Here is a 7,668-nt window from a genome sequence, read left to right as displayed (position 1 = left end):
TCTCTAAGTCAACTGGAGAAATATGGAAGGTAATTAACAACGTGCCCTCTAATGCTAACAGATCTGTTCTTTTGAACCCTATTTCAGAGACAATGTGGACTTCACATTACCAAGCACTTCTGTTAAAATCTCATCTGCAGCAAAGTGTACATTTCATAGATCATCCTGTTTTAACCAAACTTAAATTTGACAATCTAGACATCCTCATTACAATGAAAAAATTAAGCGTATCAAGAGCTCCGGGTCCTGACCAATTGACGAATGCAATACTAAAAACCATCCAGAGAAATGGGCTGCGCTCTTAGAAACTATATTTATGAGAGTGAGAGAAACAACTCACATTTACCCGTCTTGGCAACAAGCTATCATCATTCCCATTTTCAAAAAAGGAGATAGGTCTAATCCAAATAAATATAGACGTATAGCTTTATTAGATGCTCCTGGTAAATTCTTTGCAAGACTTGTTTTACATGATTTTACAAAATGGTTTGTGGAAAATCAACTCATGTACATAAACCAATCTGGCTTTTTATCTGGCATTGGTACAGCACTAAATCTTTTAATCTTGTCCATTATAAAACAATAAGCCATCTTATCCAAGCAACCTGTTTGTAACTTTTATAGATTTTAAGCAAGCTTTTGATTCGGTTGCGAGGCAGACACTATGGTGTAAACTCTTTACTCTTTACTGAAACCTCTGACCTAAACAGTTTCGACATAGTAGCTTTACAAGAAACTTGGATGCGGACAGCCCCAATATGGGAAAACCATCAAATTAAAATTGTACAAGCATGAAAACCTGCTAGAGGGCGCCCAGCTGCAGGACTATTAGTTGCAACTCGTAACGACTCTCAGCTATCTCTTACGGCATGGCCTTCCCCTGATCCAGGTATTCAAATTGTGAAACTATCTACCACTAATACACTCCATCCTTTGTTCCCAAGTTGTCTTCTAATAAATGTTTATTGGAACCCGACTTCCCCTACCGCTCCCCAGTTCATTGACAAAATTGAAAACATCTTTAATCAAACTTTACTTGAACCTGATATTAAGACAACAATAATTGCAGTTGATTTCAATCTCAATTGCCTCTCTACCCCCAATTCTGGTCTTAACTTAAGAGCTTCAAAATGGTTGAATTTAATGAATGCAAGAAAGTTCCTCATGCTAAACGGTTCCAGTCCTGAATACTCTCCTCCAAATCCCACATGGACTAGAAATCTGAGCAAATCCATTCTAGACTATGTTTATATCTCTGCTGATGCGAATAAACTGATAGCATCATCCCAGGTTCTATCCACCACATCCAGCTACCATAATATTCTCAAAGTCTGCTGGGTTCCTCATAGTGTGCAAAATTCTGTTCACTTCACCTCTCATGTCGATGTAAATAATGCCAGAAATCGTCTCAAATGGTTCCCTGGTCAAATATTGAAACTCCACCAGAGGATCATACAAACTGATTCAAAGTTACCATCTACTTCGCAAATCTTTTATAATGATTGCATCATGATGCTTAACCAAGAAGCTTGTGCTTCAACTCGACCAATATTCGTTCATAAATACCCTCGAATACCAGCCATTTCTATCCTCAAGAAAGAAATGAAACGTGCTTTAAGAACATCTGCTGCTAAATTGTGCAAAAACTTAAGAACTCAAATAAACATAAAGTACAAAAATAGAATAAAACAACATTTACTCCTTCATAAACAAGAGAAAGCTGAATTCATGTTGAAAGCCCTTGTCTCTAAGTCAACTGGAGAAATATGGAAGGTAATTAACAACGTGCCCTCTAATGCTAACAGATCTGTTCTTTTGAACCCTATTTCAGAGACAATGTGGACTTCACATTAGCAAGCACTTCTGTTAAAATCTCATCTGCAGCAAAGTGTACATTTCATAGATCATCCTGTTTTAACCAAACTTAAATTTGACAATCTAGACATCCTCATTACAATGAAAAAATTAAGCGTATCAAGAGCTCCGGGTCCTGACCAATTGACGAATGCAATACTAAAAACCATCCAGGGAAATGGGCTGCGCTCTTAGAAACTATATTTATGAGAGTGAGAGAAACAACTCACATTTACCCGTCTTGGCAGCAAGCTATCATCATTCCCATTTTCAAAAAAGGAGATAGGTCTAATCCAAATAAATATAGACATATAGCTTTATTAGATGCTCCTGGTAAATTCTTTGCAAGACTTGTTTTACATGATTTTACAAAATGGTTTGTGGAAAATCAACTCATGTACATAAACCAATCTGGCTTTTTATCTGGCATTGGTACAGCACTAAATCTTTTAATCTTGTCCATTATAAAACAATAAGCCATCTTATCCAAGCAACCTGTTTTGTAACTTTTATAGATTTTAAGCAAGCTTTTGATTCGGTTGCGAGGCAGACACTATGGTGTAAACTCTTAAACGCAAATTGTCCTTTGTATATTAGGTTTTTAATTTATCAATTTTATTCCAAAACTTCAATTAGAGTCAAATTGACAACCAATGGTCTTTTATCCCAGCCAATTGAAACTGATTCTGGCCTAAAACAAGGTTGTCCGTTTGCCTCTATTCTTTTTATCTTTTATATCAATGACATGCACCTTGCTTTTAATTCTGTATGTTCGTTCTCGCCTAAATTGGTTGAGCATGAAATATATTTTTTTTTCTTTTTTTTATTTCATTCAGTTTTTACAAACTTTTTGAAAACTTTTTGAAAACTTTAACTTATTAAAAAACGTTTTAAGTATACATAAAAAGAGTACAAAAACAGAATAGGAAGTACAACTAGACGACAAACGTTCTCTTAGCTTAGCATAAATGGTCCTTGACATTTCTCCATTCGGGAAATTCATCTAATTCCTGTTTATTTCTGCACTCTTTGAACCTTCCGTCTTCAGATCTATGTATATACAGTAAGTGGCCTTCTTGTTAAATGACTTCACTATTCGCCAAGTCAATCATTTGGGGTTATCTTATCCTCACAATATGGTGATGTCGCATCCCACCAAGTTTGCATTTGATCAAGGAATCTCATCATTGCAATCAGCAGGGATTTACTTTCGCCAATGTGAAGATGTATCCACCATTCTTCTGGACTATACGACAGGACTCGACTCCTCTCATTCCTTAAGCAGTTTTCTCGTTGAACTTTAAGTTCGGAGCAGCGCAGGACCAGATGTTTTAAATTTTCGTCTTCCTCTGTACAGAACCTACATTTACAGTTTCCAGCCGAAATCTTCCTTCGATGGATTAAGATCTCTTTGGTTTCATAGATGTTTAGGCGAAATTTTAGGTACAGTCTTCATAGCCGTTTACATTGTGATAGCGTTAGATATTTTGCCAGTGTGTTGCGTCTTTTGGCTTCAGGTGGAGTGTTTAACATACATTTTTGAGAAGATCTTTTTTCATTGATTTCGATCCAGTCCCAGTCTAGTAGTTTTCTTTTTACTAGATCTGGATTCTGCCATAAAGTATGTTCGTCTCAACCCAATTGTGCTAGAATCTCTTTGCACTGACGCTTCCACTCACACAATGCTGATTTTCCTTGTCCTTTGTCTTCTGTCAAGAATTTAACAGAGGGTAAATTTGCCTCTTTGTGTGTCTTCCTGAACAGAGCCAATTTGTTCCAGGTGATTCTCGCATTAAGAGTAGAGATTCCTACCTCGAACAGTACACATGCTGTAGGTGTGCTTAATGGGATCTGTAGAATCCTTTTCCAAAAGATGCTTTCACAACGGGCTCATATTTTGTGATCACACCCAAACATATCTTACTTGCTTTATGCCGATGATCTTATGTTATTGGACAGGACCTCCATTGGCCTACAGAGGAAACTTACTGCCTTGTTTGATTACGCCAAAAAGAATGATCTAGTAATTAATACCTTTAAGTCTAACATTCTTATTTTTCAGCACCAGCGACCCTTGTCAAACTACAAATTCAATTGGAAATTGGGCAAATGTTCACTATCTCAAGTACAGGAATTTAAATACCTTGGCATAAACATAAACACACACCCTTCAGACCAACCTTATAAGTCTGAACTTAGCTCTAGAATGAAACTATTAGCAATACAAGGCAAACAACTTCAGTCAAATTATGGGAAATGTTCCCTTCTGCCTACTAGAATATTCTATGTACAGAAAGTCATTCCAATAATTACGTATGCAAGCCAAACCAAGGCAATCCCTAAATCTGTGAGGTGGGACATCCTAGAGGGCATCTACTGGAAGCACATTCTTCCGGTTCCTACTTGCACCCATATCGCACTTATTAGATATGAGCTTGGTCTTGTCTCCCTCAATGCATCGGTTTCTTGGTTAATGTTAGCAACATATAGGAAATGTCTTATCTCCTCTGATTCATCAGCAAACTTATTTCCTATCTTGAAAAAGACCATACAGACACCAAATTTCAAACCGATGCATGAATGGAAAAAGTTGTGTCTTCTAATCCTTCAAGAGGCTGACATCTCTGTATCTTTATTACTTGAGTCCCCTGACAAAGCAAAGATTAAATTGTGGAGACAAGATTGGATTAGTACCTGTGACAAGATTAACTCCTAAGAAGCTGTTAAAAAGGGCTCATTTCAATTACGCGCTGTTAATGTATTACCACAGTACCTAATGAAGTTCCCAGATCGAAAATATGCAGATGCATTTCTACGCCTTCGATTTAATCTTCTCCCCACAAAGGACAAACTTGCATCATATAACAATCTCCCGAATTAATCTAGGTCTTGTGGTCACTGCAAACTTGTTGATTCTGTTGAAACCACGAGACACCTCATGATAGATTGCTTAGATTTAGCGGATATGAAAACTCGTTACCTCCACAAACATTTTCGTCATATCAAATTACTAACCAAAGATGACTTATGGTTTGCAATATTTAATGCTTCCAAGATTTCACTTATCATTGACATTGTACAATTTCTGAGAGAACTAAACTTAATTGCGTTCCAGTAGAGTACTCTCGTAATAGAGACAAGCAATGTTTTAAATTTCAATCTTTATTCTAAACTTCGTTTATTGTCGAACTGTGCATGATCATTAAGATGCCTGTGTCTCTCATTATTTCATCTTAATCTGTATGCAACCAATTCTAATTGTAATAAGTTCACTCCAGATTTAAGAGTGATGTCATTTTCGAACAATTAACAAAGCCAACTTTTCTTCTTTTCTTTGTATCAGTGACAGCAATTACATTGTATTCCATTATCTAAATGCATGACCATTTGACATTTGTGAAAGACGAAAACAAATGATTGTAAACGATTGTTCACTAGCGCATCCCACTTTGTCACTCCCTCGTTTTGATCACACCCATTTCTGTCAAGGTTCTTGCCTACTCCTGTTATCTCCTCTTCTCCTCCTCATCTCTTCATCTTCATTGCAGGAAAATGGGAGTGTGACATTGTGCCTTAAGGCATCTGAGCTTCCTCTTCTAGAGACCCATATCATCGATAGTATTCCAGGTCTTTAAGTGGGCCTCATTGTATCTGATCTGGTGCATTAGGTGGGTTGAGAATGGGTATCAACAGACCTGGTTTGAGTTGAGAGAAATGCAGCATTGTAAATGAAGGACATGCACAAATCACATGCAAACTCTCTGTACTGCTCCACATACCCAACAGCCACCCACCTTCCTGTGGGAGACATCTTATTATTACAAGTAGGGTATGGCTCTGGCATATGTAGCAGTCATGGGTTGAGCTATGGTAATTCGCACAACAATGTGTAATAATTTTCATGCTTGCTTCACACACCACATTTACAGAGTATGTCATGTTATGTTTGCAGAATATCCCTTCATGCCCTTGTCGCAGTACAAGATGAACGTGTGTGCAATCCAACACATTCACCACTTTAGGAAAACAAGCAATTCATAAAAGCTCCCCCCCTCCCTTCTGTTTCATGCAGTTCAATTTTACTCCCACAAAGCTTTGTCCCCAGGGCTGGAGATGGGCTTCTTGAGCTGTAGCTGTGTCCCAACAGCACTTGTGCTTTAAATTAATGCACGGCCATAGGGTTCCTTGCACGACAGTGGACCCAAGCAAAAGCAGTGAATTTCAGCAGGACCCCTGAACTGGCACCTTAAACTGCAATAAAGCCTGTACAGGGGCACCCAGAACAGCAGTAGGATGACAGCAAAGGCTATCTGACTGGCAACAAGGCACCAGAAGAAGCACCTGGAAAGGCAACATTGCAGGCACAGCAGTATGCTCTGTAAATGACCATTCTACTAGAGCACCAGTGTTTTAGCCAGAAGATGGTTTTGTCTGGTGAGTGCTCGCTACCGATCTGTTCTGTGCGTAATGATAGGTCAGTTTTGAACCACAGCCTTCCACCCTATTGAGGCTAATGAAGTGACCACCATTGAGTTGACCAATTCTAACAATCATTATTTAAGCACCAAAAGTGTTTTTGTTGTGTGCACTATAATAATAAACAACCACTGGTTTTGTGACGACATCAAATGGGCAAATCAATTCAGTTAGGTCTTCCCCACAGTGGGATCTAAACACACTTTCAAACCAATGCTTAGCCTTTTCCACCCCCTCTCTTTAAACTTTATTATTATTCATAAAGCATACACTTACTTCATCTGAAAGGTACATAATGGTGCAGGAGGACTGATCAATAGGGCTGGATTCCAGAAACCATCACAAAGGATTTCGGTGCAACACTACAACAAAATGGTGCCCCGTGTTTAGAGAGCCTCACGTAACTTTACGTGGGTCAGAGAGGCAGAGGCAGCACCTGCTACCTGAGCCTCTCTGACTCACGTATAGTTAGGCAGAGGCAGCACCTGCTGCCTGAGCCTCTCTGTCTCACGTAACATTAAGCAGAGGCAGCACCAGCTGCCTTAGCCTCTCTGACTCATGTAACGTTACGAGGGTCAGAGAGGCAGAGACAGCACCTGCTGCCCTCTACTCGCCCACGGGCAATCGCCTCCAAAAGTGAAATGTCGCCTCCCACGGCAAATGCACCCCCGGAGCAATTACGCCCCGGGCAGCCGCCCGCTTCACCCGGGCCAAGAAACGGGCCTACCCGTATCACACGGAAAACGCTGATTTACCCATCACGGGCACACAATGCCATTCAGCCTTAGCATGGCTTGAATTGCCATATATATTTGCAATGGCAGTCGATCCTGCCACTAACCTTAAATCAGCTACAGTTAGCCCCTTACATGTGCACTCTCACCCGACCACGATTTCCCACACTGACCACGTTGCCGCTGCGACCTATATATGGTCCGTAGTGGACCCAGCAGGCCCTCCATAACCATCACTGCACTAACGCTTGCTCCAGTCCCCCAGACTGGCAAGCGTTACACCAGCGCATCACCATTGTAATCACACATTCCTCCATATTGTACAGACTGGACCCCCACATTCTCTCAGCTGTAACCGCCCTCGATAGCTGAGCCCATGCCTGGCACTGCACTCATGTAAAATAGTGGACATTGTCTGGGTGATAATAATCATGACCCTGATAGGGGCGTCTCGCGACAGTCCCCACACTGGCAAGCATTAGACTAGCACATCACCTTGTTAATAACGCAATCCCATATAATGATTTCCAGAAATGACCCCCTCTTCTCTCAGCTGCAACCACCTGCATAAGCTGAATCCATGTCACTGGCACTGTACCTATGT

The 7,668-nt window shown here is 40.1% G+C and overlaps 1 long non-coding RNA gene across 1 annotated transcript; it reads right to left on the bottom strand.

Annotated features, from left to right (window-relative positions):
- Positions 1–4,996: 4,996 nt before the first annotated feature.
- On the bottom strand, positions 4,997–6,719 carry LOC138481700 (uncharacterized). The gene is made up of 2 exons (XR_011274340.1): positions 6,607–6,719; positions 4,997–5,549 (listed from the first exon to the last, which is right to left on the bottom strand). It is a non-coding gene; the product is annotated as an uncharacterized lncRNA (long non-coding RNA).
- Positions 6,720–7,668: the final 949 nt, after the last annotated feature.

The sequence above is a fragment of the Ambystoma mexicanum genome, chromosome 5p (genome assembly GCF_040938575.1).
Source record: "Ambystoma mexicanum isolate Mex_15411 chromosome 5p, UKY_AmexF1_1, whole genome shotgun sequence".
In the NCBI taxonomy this organism is placed as follows: domain Eukaryota; kingdom Metazoa; phylum Chordata; class Amphibia; order Caudata; family Ambystomatidae; genus Ambystoma; species Ambystoma mexicanum.
The sequence above is the reverse complement of the archived record's forward strand: the minus strand, read 5'-3'. Positions and strand labels throughout refer to the sequence as shown.